At 40.9% G+C, this 23,253-nt stretch overlaps 1 protein-coding gene across 3 annotated transcripts in view; it reads right to left on the bottom strand.

Annotated features, from left to right (window-relative positions):
* The window catches only part of FAR2 (fatty acyl-CoA reductase 2), a 149,065-nt gene that overhangs the window by 89,405 nt on the left and 36,407 nt on the right, over positions 1 to 23,253 (bottom strand). Inside the window, exon 1 of one of the 3 annotated variants that reach the window (XM_054813411.1) lies at positions 21,417 to 21,435. The exons of the other annotated variants lie outside the window; for them this stretch is intronic. The gene's annotated coding sequence lies outside the window, so the exon portion shown is untranslated. Of the gene's footprint in view, positions 1 to 21,416; positions 21,436 to 23,253 lie in introns of those variants that run through there. 3 annotated transcript variants of the gene reach the window in all.

Here is a 23,253-nt window from a genome sequence, read left to right as displayed (position 1 = left end):
CATGCTGTGGCCTTAGAGTCACAGAGCAGAGTCGCACACCGTGCGCACTAGCAATAGGTGAAGTGGTGACTTGCTTTTTATCATAGCGACTTAACTCCTGGCTTCTCAGTAACACCAGGAGGAAGCTTATGTCACTCAGCTCCATTGATCTGATTTACTGGGCCAAACTCACAGTCAGAGTAGCTTCACTGCAATGAAACTACCCTGACCAACGTTTCAGCTGGGACTAGCATGATTTAGCTTAGATTTGAGCTTTTATATTTCAAATATTTTCTGCATTTTTAGTAATAAATAACAGTGAGTCAGAACAGAAAAGGTCTGTAGTTCAACACTGCATAACATTTTTGACAACAGCGTTGCTAACACGAACGAGCAGACAGTACCAACAATGAAGCACTGAAGTTACATAACGTATTTTCAAAGGTCTTTAGGCACATAAAGAAGTGTGTAGTATATGATGTTTGGGAAGAGGTAGGGGAGATTTTACTGATGGCAGAAAATGAAGCAAAGAGGATGTTAAAATGGCTGATCTAGGGACAAATTAAAAGATCCTTATGGTTTGCTAAACTACCATAGTTATTTAATAGCACTAACAACCTAACAACAGTAACAAACTGGCAAAGACAAACCTCTTAGCTACAGAATTAAAAGAAAGGTCATAATCCATCCTTCGTACAGGCACTACAGATGCTAATACTGCACAAAGAAATAAAATCCTGTGATTCAAAGATGGGCACATTTACAGTCAGACTGAACTCCTGATGATAATCCTCTTTACAAATGAGATTTTGCTCCAAGCAATTTACACCAAATATAAATGTTGTTGCTAGAAGCCTGAAGGTTAAATCACTTTTCTCTAGCTAATATATTGCAAATCATTTTTTGTTTGCCAACAGTACCGACTCAATTCCACAACAGCATATGCAAGTAGCAACAAGCAAAGAGAAACTCTCATTGCTCCCGGAAACCCTTCATGGCTTGAAAAATGACACCAGTTTTGCAATCCCTTTCAATTTATAACAGTTAAATCTAAAGAGACAGCGCAATGTGACAGCATAATTAAGAGCTAGAGACAACGAGCAGCGTGCATAGCCGGATCCTGTGAACTGCTGAACGTTACATGAAGTGCGGACAGAAGCTCTTGATCCTTCGGAAACCACCAGGACTTGTGGCTTCTGGGCTAGAGATCTGTCCACAGAACAAGACCCAGATGTAGGGCAAAAGCTTGAATTTCAAGATTTGGTGATTGCGTAAGCATTACCTGTACAGTTTCACAGATTGTCTGACTCTCCTGAGTAGTCCAAACTGTTTGACCACTGTTAAAAACTAGAGAAGAAGGAATGAAGCACAAGGGCCACTGATGTAACAAAACCAAGGAGAAGTCTCTTGATTTTTTAGTGAAACCTGTTAGTCTCTCAGTCTCGCTATGTTCTCTCTAAAATTGATGAAAACAAGTCCATTAGCGTTTCAGAGCTAAGACAGGGAAATTTTGCTAAGGATATACCTATGTACGTGATATGGTATTTTAAAGAATAAATATTTCTCAGTAGCTCAAATACAGATGTATTCTGCCTTACCCCTATTTAGTTAGTGTACTGGTAAGAACAGCAGCTCCCAGAGACATCAGAGGAGCAGCTTCTGCAGGCTTCTTTCTGTATCATGCAGGTCAGCACCTGGACCCACTCGCCTTTTTTTTTTTTTTTTTTTTTTTTTAGCAGTGCTCACTTAGAGGTAGTTCTTGCAAAGCCATTGAGCAGGTTACTGGATCAAAGCTTAGGTCCTGTGCATATATAAGGACTAGAAGAGAGTTTTTGCTCTGCCTCAGCATAATTAAAAGCAGATATCCTACATCAGAGCATTTCTGCAGACAATCCTTCCCCTTCTCCTTCCACTCACTCACTCTTCACAGCCATCATCGCATTTCTGTCTCCTTTAGCTGTGACTGGGATCTCCACAACCAGCAGTCCTCTCCCAAACCCCTAAATCAAAACCTTTGCCATACCCATTGCACAGCAATCACACTGCAACTTAGCATTGCAAATGGGAGCGCTCTCGGTGCTCAAGTCAAAGGTCCCTGAATCTCTCTGTGATATCAGGGTGGTCCAGCACATTTACTTTCTTTTGGAGATTTCAGTTCACAACTTTGTATTAGCATTCAGCATTGCTTAGCACTGTATTCAAAGAGTTTCTGTCCTTTTCCACCACTTGCTCTTGCCCATTCATCAAAAGTAGTGGCACTATCATTTATGGCATTTGTGGGAAGAGCTGGATTTGGAGACTGATCCAGTTTAAGAACACTTGCATACAATCTGAGGGTAACAGGAAGCTGAAGTGTTTTGGTGGTTTTTTCAAGCCCCATTTTTTGGAACAGTTCAACTAACACAGCTGCTGTTAAGGACAACAGCAGCAGGACTGCCACCTCCCCCCAATTTCCACATTCCAGCATTCATGGAAAACCATCCCTTAGTGACCCAAAAATAGACTGGGTAACTAAAGCTGAAAGCATCTGAAAAACAACTGCACTTCTGTAATAAATGAAAAAAAACTCTAGTGATTGAAGATAGCAATGCAAATGTTCATGTGATTCCAGCAACCATTTCTTCACAAAGGCACTCTCACGACATAAAGAGATTCAAACATACACACGTTTACCCTCTCCAGTTTCTGATGAGCTCAGAATCCGCCATTCAATCTCTCTGGATTTTCCAAAGCACCAAGGCTTCAGCTGAAGAAGACTTTTTAGTAATGTGTATGCACATACTTGTGTTTGTACACACACACATGCATAGAAAACCATGTTTAGGTTGTAGATGCAACAATCTGCTAACTGTGTTTCTCCTTGAGTCACAATCATTTTGGGGTCATCAAGACAACAACTACCTTTTACATGCTGGTGGCTATAGAATACCCTCTTACTGTAAACTTTTACAAGCTGTAACAGAACAAATATTCCTTTTCCTCCATTCCTCCATAATGTCAAAATTTGCTAATACCTTCCCTGTAAGACAGAGTAAAGTACTTACTAGCTGAGAAACTCTTGACATGTTGTCAGTGAAACCTCTTGATGAGCTCAGATAATATAGTAGCACGGTGTATACTGCTTAACAGAAAAATGTGGTGACTATACTAAGAAGTCTAGAAGTCCTGTGACAGCAAGCTAAAATGAAATTTCACACTTTAGATATCAGAGCTAACAAAGTGGAAAAAACTACCTGCTGTGTTCGGCCTCAGATTTAAGGTTAATTAAATAACTGTAATTATTTTCCTTTCCAACAGAAAGCTAAGCTCAGCAGTCTGAGCATTTTTATATTCAGGGTTTTTTTTAAGAAGCACAGCCTAGAACCTACTCTTGTCTCTGTTGGAGTTGAAAGATAAAAATGCTTGGAATATTTCCCACCAAGAGATGTCTTCTTAAAAGGATAACCAGACGGATGTGAGAGCCTATGGTATCAATTTCATAGCAAAGCATATATAGATATAGATACATGGTTTCAAAACCAAAGATTTAAGATACTATCAAGTCTTCTCTTCATATTGCAACTTAAAAGGGAGCATTATCAATGGAATTCCACAGTTTTGCCTATGTATCTTTTACCTCATCGTTGTATCAAAACTCAGATTACACTAAATGCGAACAAAAAAAATTTTTTTTTTTTAATTTCTCCCACATTTCTCTATTGTTCACACTTAGAGCATTTGATGGCATCTGGGAATCCATCAGACAACAATAGCAGTCTCATTTGTTCTGTCCAGCTACTGAAATAGGATGCAAAATTCTCCTCTCAAGTGAAGTTCTCAGCAGACAGAGCAGGATCAAGCCCTTCAGGAATGGGGAAGCAATGCAGCCAAAGCATATTTTGTTCCAGGAAGTCCACAGGGAATTTTACGCTGCTTAGTGTGTGCTGCTAGCTCGCTTATTTCTGCAGCAAGCCAGAACACCAGCATCAGTGACCAGCTCTCCAATAATTCCCTGTATCTCCTGTTTTTTTGAAAACAATTGTGGCACTACCTGAATCTGAACCACGATACACTGACACATTTGCTGCCAGAGTCCTTGGCACTAAAGTAATGACCCCGCACAGGCAGCGTAGGGGTGCGGAGCTGCAGCTCCTTCCCAGTTTGGCAGGATGCTGGCATGTCATGACTCTCGCTGTGCGAATGCGATCGACTGACAAACATCTCATTCTCCCTTTGGAAGTGCACAGAAACCACAGCGAGGAGAAACTAGCGAGCAGGGGGGATTGGCTGATGTAGTTGCCAAGCCACTCGCTGTGATATTTGAAAAGTCATGGCAGTCAGGTGAAGTCCTTGGTGACTGGAAAAAGGGAAACATTGCACCCGTTTTTAAAAAGGGTAGAAAGGAGGACCCTGGGAACTGGTGACCTGTCAGCCTCACCTCTGTGCCTGGGAAGATCATGGAACAGATCCTCCTAGAAGCTATGCTAACGCACATGGAGGACAGGGAGGTGACTTGAGACAGCCAGCATAGCTTCACCAAGGGCCAGTCCTGCCTGACCAACCTAGTGGCCTTCTATGATGGAGTGACTACATCAGTGAACAAGGGGAGAGCTATCTATCTGGACTTCATAGACTCATAGAATCATAGAACAGTTTGGGTTGGAAGGGACCTTAAGATCATCTAGTTGAAGATGTCCCTGCCCATGGCAGGGGGGTTGGACTAGATGACCTTTAAAGGTCCCTTCCAACCTGAACCATTCCACGATTCTATGCTTCTAAGCCACTTCCTCCTACAAGGAGCCATGCATGAAGCGTTGGGAGGGGGGCAACGGTGACACTGGTATGGGGCTTGCCTACTTCTGAAGAGAGGGTGATGAAATGCAACAGCAAAAAATTTTAGACATTATATATATAATACAGAAATAATATAAAGCACCCTAGTTCTTAAGACAGAAGTCAGTGAGACAGAAGGCATTTCAGAGAGATTCAGAGGTGTTTCTGCCTCCCATTACACCTCACTGTTCTGGGTAGACTTTTCCCCTGCTTTGTCTGACTGTCCCCGCGGGGATGAACTCCCAAGCTCTTTAATCCTTGATCTATTGCTTTTAGCAAGACAAGAGAAGCATGGCATTACAATGCACATTTGATTCCTGCTGCTCCTCCCGAGGCTGCAGGACAGCTTGGGGCCAGGGAATGAAAGTTTCAGAGGCTGCATGTGCACAGAGAAACTATGAGTTTTGCCTCTGCCCCTTCCGACAGCGAATGTCATCCTAAGAGTTTGAAAGTTTTATTCCTTGGGATCAACAAACACAGCATGAGGGCAGCATGAGCGAGAAGGCCTCCTTCTCTGGAAACTTGAATAGGGAATACAGAAGAAGCCCAGCTAAGCCAGAAGCTTCACTAGCCATATGAAAACAAGTGAAGTATATTAATAGGTAGCTCCAAGGTAGCTGCTAGGATTTTCAACAGAGTGAAACAGTATTTGATCAAAGTGGAAAAACGAAGGAAATCTACTGAACATGGGCAGGCTGAGGGTGAATATATCTTGGATGCTAACTGCTACCAACAGAAAGATGAGACTGAAAAATGTAGCTTCTTTTTAAAAAAATTAAAAAAAGCCAAGAGAGCAGCGAAGAGAAGAGTTGGCAGGACTCTCTGTGATTAGTATCTGAGTCAGTCTGTTTATGGAGGACTTCTCATTCAGCTTCTAGCAGATGAGCCTTACATCTCACAATGAACTGAGTGTGCAAATCCAGGAGACGACCTCACTATTCTATGCCCAGAATTACCCACAGCAGCTTAAAACTTATAGTAGTTCTGTGATCTCTAAATGCACTGAGCCAAATTCGTCCTGGGTGATATCCTAGCAATCTTCAACGCTGATAACATGGAAACTAAGCTCTTCCAAAAAATAGTTTTCTTAAGACTAAGAAGAGACCAACAGCTGAAAGAAATGAAAAACAACTTGCAAGGGTCTCCTCATGTTCCTTGGAAAAGTTATAATTCTCACAGAATTTGCCAACTGCTGCGCCGTGGCTAGCTGGCAACGGAGTCTGCTAACACGGCTGCTGATCAAAACTTGAAGAGAAGGCTTTTGTCAAGCAGGAGCTAGTTCAGTAGGAAATGGATTGATACCTCCTCATTTCTTGACATCTGACAACTTAGTCACTGTCAGTCCCTGAGAGATTTTCATATGCAACAAGCCAATGTCATATTTTGAGATAAAGTTTAAAGGTGGTTTGTAAGAAGGTATCAATAGTATGCAGAAATTATGATCTTATTTGCTGTTATAAACATTAAAATTATTTTTCTATCCCAATCAGCTCTTCCCTTACTTGAATCCCAGCTATGAGCACGCAGAACTCATTCTACTAACACAACACTTTCACAAAATCTTTCATAATTCAACTGATTGCACTCTTGATACTAAACATAATCTTTACTTAATTTCTGAGAGTTTAGTTACTCTTCGCGGGTGGATGATGTCCTTGGGTAATGTGGGAAAAGAGATGAAAGCAAAAGGTCAAATATAATGCAAAGAATCCTATTCTGGGTGAGGAAAGAAGAAAGCTTGTATTGCCATTTTCAATCTTGATTTATTTGACTCTAATGTCAGCTAACAAATTGATAGCTGCTTTTCAGGGAAATGGAGAGACTTGAATATGCTTCACTGTCTTATGCAGAAACAGTATTTTTAGTGCTTTATTAAGGAAAATAAGACTAATTAGCACAATACTTTTCTGGCTACATCCTGTCTGCACAGTGTATTACTCAGCAGAATTATCTAGATCCTTTATGTTTTACTACCTCCCGATCCTCATCAGACAGCTTTAAGGATTTCTGACTCTTCGAATTAGTACGTCTCCCTCTTCTACTAGGATAAACAGACTGAGAAAACAGAAATAAAACTAAAAAGCAAATGCTAAGCAAGCCTGAGTATGCTGTTTTAAAATACAGTGATAGATGCAATATTATGAAACATGTATGCCTCCAGTAGAGACTACAGATTTGCTGCATCCCAAGCTCTTTGCAATGGGAACTATGCAAGTGCAATAGTACTAGATAGAACAGGTCTCTGATCACAGCTGAGTCACCTAGAAGTTGCTGGAGTGGAAATAATTTTTCTGGATCTGTATATGTAAACCAGTAACATAGCAAACACAGCATAGCAATGTTTAGCCTTCCCTTATGCTGTTAAAGTTTCTTTTATTATATTAGTGTATTCACTCATACCCTGTTTTATACACATTAACTAATGAGCTCTGAAATACCCCAGAGAAACAAAGCAGATGTGTATTTTATTATTCCCATGATTAGAAGCAAGGCAATTCACAGTGGCTGTTTATGAATTAGAGTTAATGATGCAATGCCAAGCAGGCACTTTTTTGCTCTTTTTGCAAGTCGCGTCAGTTCTTTGAAACTGTTTAGGTCAATTTATAACAGGGATCAGAAGTAACTTCATTTCACAAGCCAAAGAGCACAACAGCAAGAAAGACTATGAATGCTGTAAGATACATTGATTTTATCCAAATAGTTGTTCTAGTATTGCAATTTCATCGGTATCATCTGCATATGGAAATAAAAAAAGCCTTAAAAATTGTTTTGTTGTCACTTTCTTTGGGGGGTTTTGGTGGGTGTTGGTTTGTTGTTTGGTTTTGGGGGTTTTTTTTGTCATGCAGTTATTTCTCTCACTCAAGAGCACACAGACCAAAGTGTGGATTCAGGAGGGAAATGATAATTACATATGGAAGAAGCCAAACTAGAAGATCAAAATAATACCCTTCCAAATCAGATTTTCCCACAAACTGCAAGGAAAATAACACTTCTTAAATCTCCTTGCTCAGTTTCTGTGGAAGATAGGCAGCACAGTCTGCAGATTTCTCTCCCCAAAGTTCTCCATGAAACACAAACATTTACTCTTCAGATAAAGGAAAAGAGCAGGAAGAGGAAACTAAAGAGAATTCCCTGGAGTTACTGCATTAAGGAACTTTGCTCAGCACATCAGCGGCTCTGAATAATGAGGCAGCAGAGAGCTTTGCAGCACTGGGAGCCTTTGAAACACACTTCTCCAGAAAGAAGAGACAATAAAATGTAAATAGCAAATGCCTCTTGGCTGGCACATACTGGTGCAGAGAAAATTCTTCTCCCTTTCCACATACAGGGGTCGATTTTTTTCTTCCCTCCTTCTCCAATATTTAGAAGACAAGCTGATGAGAGATGACAAAGCACATTTATAGAAGTTCAAAAAAATCCAGCATTGAATAAAACATAAGTGCAGTATCAGAAAAGGATGGTCAGGCTGTACTAATGTCATCTAGTACATCCTCTGTGCACTGAAATGCAAGGAGGGAACAGAAAGAAGTAATTCAATGATGATTTGGTTCTAAATATTCAAGACAAGTCTGAGCTAAGTTTCAAGAACTTGAATAATCCTGTTGCAATCAGTGCCAGGTTCAAATTAGCACACGTATGTTTTCATGGATCACATATTACCTTCTCATCCTTAAGAAGCTCTGCATTCAAAACTGACATGCTCCTATACCAAATAAAGTTTATTCATTATTTTTTTCTTTTCTTTTTTTCTTTTTTTTTTTCCAGTGATTAACAGTTAAAATCTTAATTATCTGGTAAAGAAAAATACCCACAAATTTTGCAATGCTGGCTTCACACCTCCCCTTCTCCCCCATCTCATCCTACCACGATCTACAAGATAAAAAAATTCTTCCTACTTCCAAGGAATCCCACATAGTCCTCTTAAAGTCAACCCACAGTATAAATTTTGGAATAATTTTAATTTAGGTTAGTTACAGACCCAGGAACACATCCTGAAAACGAGATACATGTGCTGACTTCACGAGGCACAGCCCTGCGGACCAGCACCAAGCAAGCCTCCCGCCACCGCAACGACCCTCGCCCCTCCAAACGTCAAGCCAACAGCCTACAAAGTGGTAGTGCCTCCGGGCTGATTCACACCTACCTGTCCTCAAAATGCACAAGACCACACGAAGCTGCGCATGGTGTATTAGCTTAGCTTCATGTAGCACAGAGAGCTACAGAAATACAGAAATAGAAATGCAAAGGTGTATGACATGTTTCAGATGCTCCCAGATTTTTTCCATGCACCATCCGAGCTACGTATGTGCTGAGCCTTACAGCTAGCCGTCTGTCAAAATCTGGCCACTTTCTCTCTGGAAGTATTCTGTCAACATAGATGGGGCTACTGATGCTTCAGAAAGTTAGTAACAAAATATACATGAGATGCAATATCACAAAATAGATGTGAGTTGATTAATTACATTATGCTCGTATACTGCGGTAAATGTTGTGCTGTTGTGCACCAGTGATTTCAAGCTTTCAAATACAGATTGACTCCTGATTTAATCTTTTTTTTAAGACTTCTCCTCTTTTGTAGAGACAGGAAATTGTTACGTTCCAAGGTAAAGGTATTTAGCTGTGTTGTGACTACATAAGCATTAATGTTTGATCAAACATAAAAACAGAAATAAAGGGCCATTGAGAACTTTTCTAAAAGGAAGAATTTGTTCATATAATTTAAGAAAAAATAACTTATGACTCAATTCTTGTTTATATTTTTTATTATATTTTCCAGGAAATTATGCTCTTTTTGACTTTCGTATGACCTCATGGTCTTGAAGACAAAGCTCACAGTCTGAGGTTAAAAATATCAAGCAAACGTTACTAGTTTTGAAATGGAAACACCACAAAGGTGCTTCAGTGCTTTTAGCTCTGTTGCACTATGAAACTCTATCTTACATCTCTCTATTTTGTATACTTAAAATTTTGAGATTCAGAATAAGCTCAACCACCCTGTTAATTAATTTGTGCCAAGCAGAACACAAAAGATTTGAATCTTAAGTCAGGTCTCTCGGGCCCCAGATCTTTGCAACGCCATTGAAAGTCCCAGGCAGGCTCAGAGTCTCTCCTCAGCCCAAACCCCAGAGATGCTGTGAAAATAAACGTCAAGTGACTTGGTGTAACAGTATAGGTGCATGGCAGGCTACCTCTCAAAAATAAACTGTTGTCAGGCCCTGCTTCTCCAAACTGTAGCCAAAAGGTGCAATGTCCTCTTCAATTGCATTATTGTCCCAATTCTTCAGACATAAATTATTCGCCTCCAAGTCTGTTGGACATTCTCCATCTTGGATGTTTTACCACTAATCTTTGGTCCAGATAAGAGTCCTATTAAGAAGGGTTGAAGTGAGTTACATGCAGATTGCCAGGCTGGAAATTCATTGCCAAAATACACAGCTTAATCGGGTGGGACATAACATGGAGCATGTATCCGCACTAGGCTTGCCACAAGAAAGAAAGAAGTTGTATTATTAACAGCCAAAAACCACACTGACCTTGCCAAAAAGTAGTCTTTGAGGCAGGACACTTCCTGTAATACAGAGAGATTTACCAAAATGTGCACACAGAGTAATGCTCCCGTTCAATTACACCTCTTAGGGAAAAGAGCAGTAGGGAGCAAACATGCCTACAGGTAGCATCAACCATTTTTTCTCTCCAGTTTAATAGCATAAAAGTGGTACCACTCTGTTGCTAGTGAAAGCAAAGCAAAACAAAACAGGAGCGGTGTTTCACCTTGCTCAAAATTTTATTTCTTCAAGTCTCTGTAGCATAAAATCCTATTTTAGGAGAAACTTTTTTTTCCCCTGGCAGTGCAAACCAGCCCAAAACTCAGCATATTTGGCTTCCTGAGAATTTTTCCTGTCTGAGTACTTACAGTCTACAGAGGCTCTCTGTTATAATTTTTGCCAATTCCCTTTATTGACCCCTTCCCAGTAGGATGACCAGAGAAAAAAGGTGACAGTCAGAGAAATGGTATGACCCAAGGATTCTCAGATCCTTATCAGAAGGGTGCTTGAAGCCAGAGAAAACAATGCACTAGAGGCAGCCTTAATTTGCACTGGAAGTTTTGGGAGATTTAAAGGTTTCGCCACTGCATCCATCCTCTTTGATCTTATATTGAGCACACGCCAAGAAATCTGGACCTTAACAACTGAATGGCAGAGATGTCCTGCAAGAGATGCAGTCCTAAATAACCAGAGGGGAAAGAAATCATGCCTGTGAATACAGAGTGAGTCTTTTGACAGGAGGAAGCTTAACCATAGATACAGTAGGGACGCGGTAGGTCATTCGTGCTTGCAGAACAAATTTACTTTAGATTACTTACTTGCAAATTATTTGATCTAGCTGAAATCTTCTAATAACAGAGAGGATAAAAAGGTTGCTGTCAAGACACACGTTTCACATACAAGTTCAGGGGCTGAAGAATAAATGCAATATAGTGATGCTGTGTACCCAAAACTCAAGCAGCATAAAGAGATCACTTCCAAAAAGCCTGGATGTTCTGTTTCTTACAAATAAAAGTCAGTCTTTTTTTTTAGATTTTCAAGAACTTTAGAAAGTTTCAGCATTCAAACGCAGGTTAGAAAGTCATAGTGTTTAACAGGAAAGAGAGAACTTATATCAAGTATTTCATAGAACAAGTAAATCATCCTTAGAAACAGTGACAGAAAATAAAAAATGACTATCTAAAATCTAAAATACAAATGATGAACTGCAAGGGAAAGTAGAAGAAAGGCACCTTTGCACAGCCAGACTTCCCAGCTGGCTGTGAGATGTCAGGCTAGCCAGATGTCAAACGTTTCACAGAAGCTGTTAGCACCACTCATCACTATATAGCAGAGAGATGCCCATAGGTGATACTGAAGCTCTTAGATCATCTTTACAGTACAGGAAAAATTTTTTTACAGCAAGTCGGTCCTTCCAAATTTACAGCACCTGAAGTTTAACTCCAAGGCAGAGCCTGGGACAATTAATTTGCTAAATCTGTACAATCATAAGCCTTAATTGCAACATTCTTCAGTTCTGACAGTAAGACTGAAACAATCAATGCACTGCATTTCACAGGGGAAAAACATGCTAATCCTTAACTGCTCTCTTTCATCAATCTCTGGAGTTGCACTGTGGCTAAACACAGAGGTTTTGGCAGCAGCTTTAGGGGTTTTTTCTAGAAATTCCTACCTTTAACAACTCAGGTCATATTTTTCTAGCCCTTTTACTTGTGCAGGAAGAATTCTTGTGGGATCAAGTTGTGAGTTAAACAAATTCACTGGACTGGTTTACGATGTGGCTTGAGAAAGAGTTGTGTCAGCACCGCTGAGGACGTTGTGAGACAGTGGTGGGATGAGAGGCAGGGGCAGGACAAAGGAAGAAACTCTGGCCTCTCAGCAGGAATATTGAATCTACTCTTGTTCGGAAGTACTCCAATCTTAAAATTTAGCAATTGTAACAGTTACAAGCAACTTTCCCCAGGATTTGCATGAAGTGGCACCTGAAGAATTTCAGGCCATCTCTCCTGCTCCTCGTGGGCTCTTCGCCAAGACTCTGCTATTCCCCTTCAAAGTCCTTTTTTTTCTTTCCCCTTACTTATGCTTCAGTCCAACCTGCCGTGTTGTCTTCTGAACTGGGAAGCTGACCATAGGAACAGATCCTCCATGGCCACCAAGCAAGGAGGAGTAAAACAAAACCCTGGTAGCTACCGTCAGCCTTAATCCACCACTTCTGTGAGACAGTCCTGACTGAGGAGATGGGAATGGAGAAGTGAGGAGTGGGGGGATCACTTAGGAGGAAGAATCCCAGCCCAGCATGGAAGAGAAGGTCTCTCATCACTTACAGAGCAAGGATTTAGGAACATGGCTTACCCGGAAACATCAGCTCTTACACGAGTTGATCTGCATGCAGTTAGTTTAGTCAGGAAAATCAGCCAAACTTTCTAGCAACACAGGAAACTTTATAGCACAGGACGAGGACCAGCTAGTCCCTCCTTTCTATTTGCTGTAAGGTTTGCAGGAAGTAGAGAAGCCATTAGTTATTAGGAAATTAAATGGCTCTGAGATACATTGGATACATGCAGTCATGGCATACTATAAAACACAGGAGGAGAATTGCAACAGCTACAGACAAGTTGACACAATAGCTAAGATAAGGCAACATGACCAGTTTTTTTTATCTGACAGCTGTTTCTAGAAGATACAGCCTGATCTTTGTGCAATGGGCTTAGCATTTTTGGTAATTTGTAGTTGAATGGAAAGATGAGTCACTTTATCACAAAATAACTTCATCGTAACTCAGGTTTCAGCCTGTGAGAGCAGAACTGCTGTGCATACAACACAATCTATTAAGACAATTTATCACTCCTTTCCTAATGCCTAGGAAAAAGAGCCTCCTATTCCAGAGTTCATTGTATCTTCATTTTCACTGAAATAGCCCAATATGATGCTTTCATATTCTTCTCCACATATCAGAGCAGATTTCAGGCTGTAGTTCTTCCTCATGCCCTATCCTAAAGCAAAACCAGTCAGTCCATCAAGAAAGTAGAAGAAACTCAGAATAAAAATAAAAATTACTTTCTATCCCCACAGAGGATACACGTATCTCTCTCAGCTGCATCCAACATTTTTTCTTTAAAAGCTTGGTAAACGACAAGTGAAAATATGCATGCTTTACTCATATAACTTGTCCTCCTGCTTACAAAGGACAACATTGACATGGACAAGACACAGTAAAAGTGACAAGCTCTTTCTTATATATGAACCTTAAACCACAATCCTAAGCAAACAGACTGAGTAGCTACTATTGAAACCAGCCTCTCTTGACTCACAGGGGACTGTAGGGAGAAAGATGGGAAGAGGAGGGCATGAACCACCCTGAAAGGAAAGGAGCTCAGTGATCTCCACCCTGGCCCTACCCATCGGCATGGAGAACCTCCCAGTTCAGAGCCCCAGGAAGGGCCCTTGTTCCCTGTGGGGCTCCCACCAGCTGCTCAAATGCTGGTCCACTCCAGAAAAAACTGTGTATTGAGGGACCAGCTCTGACCTGTCTGCACTTCGTTATTCCGTATCCACCGCAACTTCCATTTCTCGTGTTAGGAGTCACTTTAGCCCACAGGCTGAAAAAATAACCAAATACCAGTTTGACATTTTAGCATGACACCTGAAATGAGCTATTTGTTTTCTTTCCTGTTACTGTGACTCCTAGAGCAGGTGTTTTATATACTGCCAATGAAGAGATAAATTTGTGCGAGCTTCTTTGGAGGCCTTTTCTCCCTCAAAACTACACAGAGAACATCCTGATTAAATACTATCCCATATGAATAAATATCCCTTTCACAGAAGTATTCACTGAAGGGTAACAGCTGATGACTGTTGTACAGCCGATGGATGAGGTACACATGCTGATCTGGAGATCTTCGTGACACAGCTGAATTAAATTAAAGTGTTGCATAAGTGTCCTGCATCTGTATAAAACCCACTCTTCATCTCAATAAGCGTCAATAAACTATCTATTTTACTTTTTTCTACCTAGACCACCACACATGCCATGGTTTTTGGAAAGCACACACAGCTTCCTCACCTTGTTATACACAACATGAAAATATTCTACCATGTCACAACATACAATAACTTTTCTGATGCTGCATTTACATGGGAAAGCCAGTTTGGGAATCGATGGGTAGTTTTCTCTCTCTTTTTTCCTCTTTAATTTACAAGCATATTTTCAGTCATTTTACTGAAATATTTAGATTTCTTTCCATCAAAAATCCTGAACCAAAATGTTTCTCCTGGAGCCAAGGTTACTCAGAATCAACTGGCATCTATCATTTTGTCAAATCTTGTCTCATTTTGACATTGATCCGCATCCACCTGTATTGCCACTATGCAAGTGACAGTTCTAGCTTACCTTTTGCTCTCATTACCACTATCAGCTGGGCCTCTTGATGGACTGTATCTCCCAAGAGACACACACTCATTCAAACCCTGGCGTACGCTGTGACCTCCACTCTGCTAGAGCTCTTTGGATGCAGAGCGGGAGGCACGTAAATGTGATTCACCACGACAGCAGTGCTTGGCCAGTGACCCCAGCTCGCAGTGATCAATGAGGACATCTCTGAATTGCCATTCCCAGGACTCATCAAAAGCAGTGGAGGAAGACATAATGTTAAATTGGTCTTTTAAAAAAACCCACCACCATCCTTTTGAAAACCGACATTTTTCATAACCCTCCATTCTACCACAAAATTGAAAATTTCTTTATTCCTATCCAGCATAAAGATAAATGCTGAAGTTAGCAGAATTCCCTGAGGGAAGGAAATACTGAGTTTTAAATCAGCTCTAGTTATTCCTCCTCCTCATTTTATCTCAATCAGTGCTTGCTATGTATTCTGCTATTAAATTTTTCCTCATATATCTTTCCTAGCCAAATCTTTTACTTCAGCTGTTCTTTAAAAGCTCTCTCTGGTTTGCTGACTGTTATCAGAGACAGATGAGACAGAGCATCAAGGCTCTCCCTCACGGGAAAACATCACAATCTCAGATGAAACTACATTGGGTTCATCTCCATTTCACTTCTTGCTCTCAGTAGCCTGGGCACTTCTAGCCAGTTACCAGAGCTGCATCTGCCTTTTTCGCATGCCTCCACCCTCTCTCTCACCACCACGCCACAAAGCCGAAATTCATTTTATTACCCACTGTCAACCCTTAACTCCTTTGGAGTGCCTGCGTAGGAAGTAAAATTGCTGGAGAGTCCTAGGGCAGGAGATGGTCTGAGCACTGCATTCTCCTGGCATAGCACAATCACAGAAGTAAAATCAACCAGAACTGCAAAGGGAGATTAAGCTAAAAGTCTTCACCTTGGAAGAAGGGGGGGAAAAAAAAGCAAAAAAAAAGCTTCACAAGCGTTTTAAAACCACTTTCGGTTTCCCTGCAACTTAAAGGTCAAATAAGATTCTGCATTTTGCAAGCTTCTTTACACCACCTTGACACAGAAGCGCCTACATTTAAAATACAATATTTTACATTGCATATCTTTATACAATATGTGAAAGTACACTTAACATAAGAGGTCTGCTTTTTCTAATTACCTTTCTTTCTTGTTTCTCCATTTCCCCTTCTGCCTTCTCCTGCCCTTTTGCTCATGCACTGTGGCAACTCACACATTACATTCCAGCATAATGGCAACAATCAAAAAAATCTAATGAAGTAACAGCCAATCTTGTCCAGTTTGAGAGGAATAACGTAGGTTATTTGCAAAAATGCCAAATCCTAATGCGCGGGATCTGAGAAACTGGGTTCCATCACTTACTATTTTGTTTCTTGCTTAATTACTGAAGTCTTCTTTATGACTATACACAGATATTTGGATAGCAAAATATAACTTCAGTAGAGGAAATACTCTAAATTTCTGCTAAGTCTGCGTACAAAATATAAATTTACAGTCTTTAATTGCAAGGCCTGTCCTCAGATCTCCCAGGTGTCTGTGTCTCACACAATATTACCCCTGGTAGAGGAAGATGGAGTGAGGGACCCATGCACAGCAGATCTACACAGCTCTGTGGGACTCGATGGGATGCATCCAAGGGGGCTGATGTCATTGGGATAAAATAAGTCTAGTATTTCGGGAAGGTCACGGAGATTGAGAACAGACCCGTGGACAGTAAAAAAGGCAAATGTCAAGACCATCTTCAAGATGAGGAAGAAGAAAGACCCAGGGATGTACAGTCCAGTCAGTCTGACCTCAGCTGCAGGAAGACTGTGGAGTAAACCCTCCTGGAAGCTGTTTGCAGGCACATGAAGGACAGGAAGGTGACGGAACAGCCAGCCACAGGCAAATCATGCCTGATCAACTTGATCACCTTCTACACCAAGACGACTAGCTCCCTGAATGAAGGTAGAACAGCAACTGTCTTTTACCTCAACTTTAGTAAGGCTTTCAACACAGATTTCCTTAATAACCTTGTAGCTAAATTAGAGATGTAAAGACTGGATAGGCGAGCTACAAGGGCATGTGAGACCCAGAAACTTCCAGAGGTGTCTTCCAGATAAACCATTCTATGTTTCTATAATTATTGACTGCTATGATTATAACCGCATTTCATATAATTTTTCCTTCGAAAAAGACAAGGAGGAAGAAAACAAACCCATAAAAAGGGGAAGGGGAGCTGAAGATGACTGTTTCTTCGCTGTATGCTGGTCCCTGGCAAATATCTGTAAGTGCAGGCCTTAAAACAGTCTTCATTAACACTTGTGAAGATGATGAAAAAAACCCAAATCAAAACTCAATACAAATAGTCTAGGTAAAAAAAAAACTTAGACATTATAGATTGACATAAATGCAGCTAATTTTTCCAAGCTATATAAAGAACTCTTTACAGAAAGAAATAAAAATACCTTCAAAAATACTGCATTTCACGGAGTTATGCAACATCTCTATACATTTTTTCTTAGTGCACTAATCAAACAACTAGTTTCTTACTACAGCAAATCCTGGTTTTGGACAATAGATTACCATGGAGCCTAAGAATTATTTTGGCCAGAGAGGCTTTCCTGAGATGTCTCAGTCTCCTGCCTCAACCTGTTCCCCAGAAAATAATTCCTTTTCATCAAGGAAACACTGCCTGATTAATGATAGGGTTATGAAAACCCAAATGAAATATTTTTATCTTTCCAGCATTGGGAAAGCCTCCAAATAGCTACTGAATGACTAAAATCAGGGAGTGTTCGAGCAGGGAGATTGATTCAGAAAGAAAAAGGCTTTGCCTTCACTCTCTGGAAGCCACAGCCAGTGAGGTGGCTTGTTCTATCCCTGTCACCCTGGGAGCACATTTTTACATTTTTCTGAAGTGCTGTTTTATCAGAATGATAACCCAAAATGTACTCTTACTACTCCAATTGTATTTCCATGCAGGTTTCTGTGGGAAGCTGGGATTGAGCAGTGGCTCCTTTGCACACACAGCCAGTGCTCTCCCTTCTCCTGGCTACCTGTGTCAATAGCTCTGCTTGCTCCCTCAAGGTCAGTAACAGGGACAGCCCTCAAAAAAAAAAAAAAAAAAAAAAGACAGCAAAAACTGATGGAAAGAGACTCTGACTCTCCTTGTTGGATAGTCTTACCTCTCCCCACTGAATATATGAGGAGCAAGAACTGTTTGGCCCTTAACTCTGAGGTGCCACAGATGCATGGGCAGAATGACTACACCATACTCCTTCATTGTTACTGACACTGTCCCAAAACGAGCCAAAAAGTGAGAAGGAAAGAGTACACAAAGTAAGAAACCAGGACTTGTGGGCAGCAAACCGTCCCAGAGTCCACCCGCGAAAGGCAGTTTGAGCCAAAGGACATTCAAGGAGGTTCATCTCCCCAGTTCTGCGTGAGCTTCTCACCCACGGCTGGGAATGAAGGACCATTGCTTCTCACTCAACATGTACGTTAAAAAGGAAAGAGCTTTTACAGAAGTGGACAAAAGAACAAATGGGATTTGGCAGAAAGGAAATCTTTTATATAAAAGATAGTAGTATAAAAACAAATACCAAGGAATACTGACCTCTAACTGCTAACAGAAGAAATAAATCAGTTTTTGTCTTTCTTACCTAGAGCAGACAGATGATTAGAGATGAATGAGAGTTTCAGATAGATGCTATATAAATAAGAGTTTTAATTGAAGATATTCTGATGTGTTAAAAAAACCATAAGCTAAAAAGTATTGGTCAGCAAATTTTTTTTTTAGTAGTCCTGAGAAGTTTTTTTAAGGGAAGATATTTTCCTGACCAGTAAAATAAAAGGATATTTTGTGTTTGCTCTGTGAAATATTTATTAGTTGTCTTGGTCATTCCCTGTCTTTCTACCAGCCGTCACAATTCTGCTGCTATGGGCTTCTCTCTCCTTTTCTGCAGTTCTCTTTCCTTCTCCCCTGAGTGCTTTTTCCCTTAGCTCTGTAATATTCCACTTTTAAAATAAATATAGAGAAACTGCTGCTTCCCTAGAGCATTCCCAGGGGCAGCTACATAGGAGTTTCAATGAAATGCTGCTTCCTGGGTCAAGAGCCTGACCTGAGGGTTTTTTTCCCTTTCATTTTTTCTTTTCTTCATAAAGTCAAGCCAGAAAAGATGCAACATTTAAAAGCCCTGTAATGTGGGAAACCTGCATGGCTGAAACTCAGAACTCTTGAATTCTCAGCAAAAGAGAACTGCAGAGAAATGGTTCCATAATAAATCATGAAAGCTGAATTTCCAGGTAGCCTGAATAGCTTTGGCAGACTTAAATTACTTCAAAATGCACAAAATGCATTTTTGTTGTTAAGAAGTGCAACAGTATGCACTGGAATGAGATTTACATAAAAATCATTCCATATCACTCTGTCATTTCAAATTTTCAGCCTCTGGCTTTCCCACATGTTTTGTTGGAATTTCACAGTTAGGGAATAAGGCAAGATATGTCCATCTACCTTCAGAACTGAAAAAGGTGCAAGATAGCTGGTGTATTTATTACAAGATACACTATGACAATGAGTTTATCCTTATGATATGGGCATTTACTTCAAGTACGAGAATGGCCTCTGCTAGACTAGACCCTACAATAACTGGGCTCTAATTCTATTCATTGCACACTTTCTGGACAACCGTAGAGAAAGCCAAATCCACAAAAGCTTGTGATTTTTACCAACTTCTCCCATATTTTGTTCTTTTCTAATCCAAGCAACACAAAGCAGTTTCCAGCTCACTGCATCATTGTAAGGTAGAGGAGTAGTGTTGTACTTAATTCAGACACTGGGAAATTAAGGGATCTGATCGAAGATGCACAGAAATAGTCCAGGAGACAGCTGGAAACCAAATAGGAGAAAATGGAGCAGAAAAGATCTGCTACAGTGAATTTCATTCTTCTGCAGGATCCATTCAGTGCTTAGTAATTCAGGGTGGAATGAAGATGTACCTGGTTTTGGGTGCATTCCTTTGATATATTAGGAACACTGTAAAGCAAGAAACTTCTCCAAGACATATGCAAAATAATTTCTTAGTTGCTGCCCAACTACGAGAAAATCCTCCTTCTTAGCTGCACAGAGAAAACAGAGAAAATGAAAACATCTGCTGCAGTTGCTGAAGATGCTGAGGAATTTTGGGTAAAATTCTGATGACAGTTAATAAAATCAGGCTGCATCCTGCATATGCAACAGAAGGAAGCCAGGGTAAGAAGTGCAGAAAGACTCATACAAAATGGTAGTCAAAGTAAACATGCTCTTCCACATCTTTATTCCCAAACTACAGCTGTAAAAATGGTCTACAGAAGACATCTGATATCAGAAAAGATAAAAATTTCCAAAACTGGCTATAGAATCAGCTCCACACTGGTCTCTCATAGTGACCTCTCACGTGTCTCTGAATTTAGGCAGTGTTTTTTGTTATTATTTGTGATATTCATAAAGGAAGGAGCTTATTATTTATTCCCATACATATCCCAAATGCTCGCTGTATCCTTTTTTTTTTTTTTCTTCCCCTCTACATATGATTGAAAGAGGCCACCTTTGGTCAAAAGGCTTTGGTCAAAAGGTCAAATGGGCTTTGATTCCCTTACAGCTTCTAAAGAGGATGGAACCTGCCCTATTAAGAAAAATCTTAACATACATTTCCCAGTTCCTGTAAATCCAGGCTGTTTGTTATCTGTTTACAGCCCAGAGAGAAGACAGTGAGAGGATCTGTGAATGTGCAGCAGTAGGGAATGATACTGCAGAAAACAAAAATTTGTGGACAAAGACTGAGGATAATATCCTGCTGGGGGGACGTGGCATGAAACAGAGCCTTTGGATAAAGAAAGAGCCTGGTGTACAAGAAATACGGTTTTAAGGAGGGATTCCAGAGTAAGCTAGAGGAGGAACAAATCTGGAGTGAGAAGCAGAGGACAGGGAAGTGTTAACAGGGCAGACAGTTTAACACACCAGCTGTGTGTACCCCAGGGAGATGTGAATAGAGAGGGCAGAAGGCTGCAGAGTGAGAGAAGAGGAAAAGAGAGGATGACTATGGGTGCAGCCAGAGGTTGCTGGGGACTAAACGAAGCTCCGGGGTTAAGGGAGAGTAAGTAAAGTCACTGACCTCTGAGGAGCCTTCAGGAAAAAAAAAGCATCTTTCTCTGCACTTGAAATACTGATTTTCTAATTGTACAAAGATCAGTTAAAGAGTCTGTCCTCCAAAGTTAATAAGCTCAAAAGGCGTCACTAAGCACGCAGCTTCTTATCATTTTAGATCTCTTTGGAGGGAGGAAAATGGGAACAGGATGGTAGCGTGACTCATGATTTTCCAATATTAGGTACCACAGTTCTGTAGTGGTAGAGGCTGAGACTTGCGTACCCTACTTCTTCTAACCCTGAAACTGAAATAGCCAAAATTGCCAATGCAGCTGAATGGGGTACGTACTGGTTTGTCCATTCCTTCCCCAAAGCCACACTCAGTTTAGAAAGATAGCAATGGAGATCAGCGTTCAGCTGCAACCTACACCGAATAATTATAACACGAATTAGGATTTCCTCACCTGTCCTTCGGGTTGACGTGCCACAGTCAGAGAGCATTACACACGCTTAAACCCAGCCATCCAAAATAACACTGTACCTGCAGCTCTTCCTATGGGGGCAGGCTGTTGGTACTCCCAGATACTTGGTATACAAACAGATTTCATCCAACTTGGCTGCGGCAGAAGAAAGATCTGTAGATACTAAAAAAAATCAGGCACAGTGACATCAGAGTGATGTTTCCCTTCAGATCACTTGTAGTGTCGAACCTGTTCTTAGGCTTCCCCTTTCTTCAGGGAGGAACGAGATGAATTTGGCCGAGCATCTTTGAAAAATCTGACACAATATAAACATTTATTCCCTAAGTAAATCACTTGAACCTCGCTCCACTACTCTCAAGCCTAGCATCTACCACATAAGCTCACAGAAACGCAAGGACAGGAGCTATCGAGTTCTGTCCCCATTCCTAAGGTTCCATCAAAGGAACCCCTCCACAGGCCGGGTGTTCAGCAAGGACAATCACACACAGCAATACACACGGGAGATTTCAATTCCAGGACCCCCCATGCGCATCAGCAAAGGTTACACTCACGCACGGACGTCCATGGGATGCAGAAGATGAGATCTGCTGGTCAAAATTCATTGCACAGGTTCACTCGGCAGCAGCACATTTAAGCCAGCGAGGTATCGCTTTTTCTCCAGGGAAGGAGAGGACCAGTACTCTCAGAGACAGACAGCGTAAGACTGCTTTTAAAGAAATACTTCAAACATTGGGAAGCTTAAAAATTGACTTACTTCATAATAGTACAATATTTACCATTGCATCTGAGCATGCATTCTCAATCTTTCCTTGAATTTCTCTATTCCAAATATCACTACAAAATAAAATTCTCGTTACCTCATTAAAATAATCCTCTTGCTGTGCTTTGAAAGGGACAGAAACAGGATAAAGGCCTGTCGCTTTTACTTATTTCATAATTGGGTGCTTACTATATTCCTTGCTGATGAAATTAGGTACTTTAAGAAGTTTTCCATCCTCAAAATTGTTGATTTCTCTGACCTGAAAGTTAAAGCTATTAAACATTGTGTTCTGGTCATACTATCTGTTCAAAAGGGCTTTTCAAATTTGTTTGTGCAAAGCAACATCTGTGCAGGCAAGGCAGCTTTCCAAATCTGCTCATTTGTCTGGCTGCCCTAACAGCTACATTGTCATCCATCACCTGCCACCAAAGCTGCGAACAACCAGGAAGTTCATGAGAGAAAAATAGTCCTCTCTTACAGCTGCCCATGGACAATACTCAACCATAACTGAAAATATTAGCCATGCTTTCTCTCCCAGTCCCTTCCTGAGATGATTAACAGATGGTGAAATACACAGACACAAAAATCCTGGCTCCAATGCAGCCAGTGGTGAAGGACTGATACTTTCAACAGAACCAAGGATTCATGCTGCTCCAAGCCACCTGACATTTGTCACCACCACAAACTCCTCTTCGGTCTTTTGCAATAGCCTGGAAAAAAAAGGTGTGGATTTGCTTGTTTTCAGTTGCAACAGTCATCTAATTAGGAGGTGATTTAAAATCTTTGTTGCCCAAGACAGTTCATGCAGCATTTGAAGGTACTACTTCCTTCTCTTCAGCAAGGCCCTCCTTGATCCACTGAAAAGCGGTCTTCTGCTGGTGCACATCTCTGACTCTTCTTGTGCAGGGGACACGCTCGTTTTGCCGAGCACCAGCTGCACTCTTCAGAAATCTGATGTCATCGAAAGCGCCTGAATTGCTGTGATTCTCTGCAGTGAATCAGCTGCAGTCCCTCACAGTGGCAAGTCCCGTGTAACTGTGAGCAACCATCATGTTAACCATTGGGCCACCGGCCATTTTTAAAATCTTTCATGAAAATAGAAATGCAACCATTCGATCTGACATCTTGCTGCTGGC

Source organism: Grus americana, chromosome 1 (assembly GCF_028858705.1).
Source record: "Grus americana isolate bGruAme1 chromosome 1, bGruAme1.mat, whole genome shotgun sequence".
Lineage (NCBI taxonomy): Eukaryota > Metazoa > Chordata > Aves > Gruiformes > Gruidae > Grus > Grus americana.
Note: the sequence above shows the minus strand (reverse complement) of the source record. Positions and strands in the feature narration are given on the sequence as shown.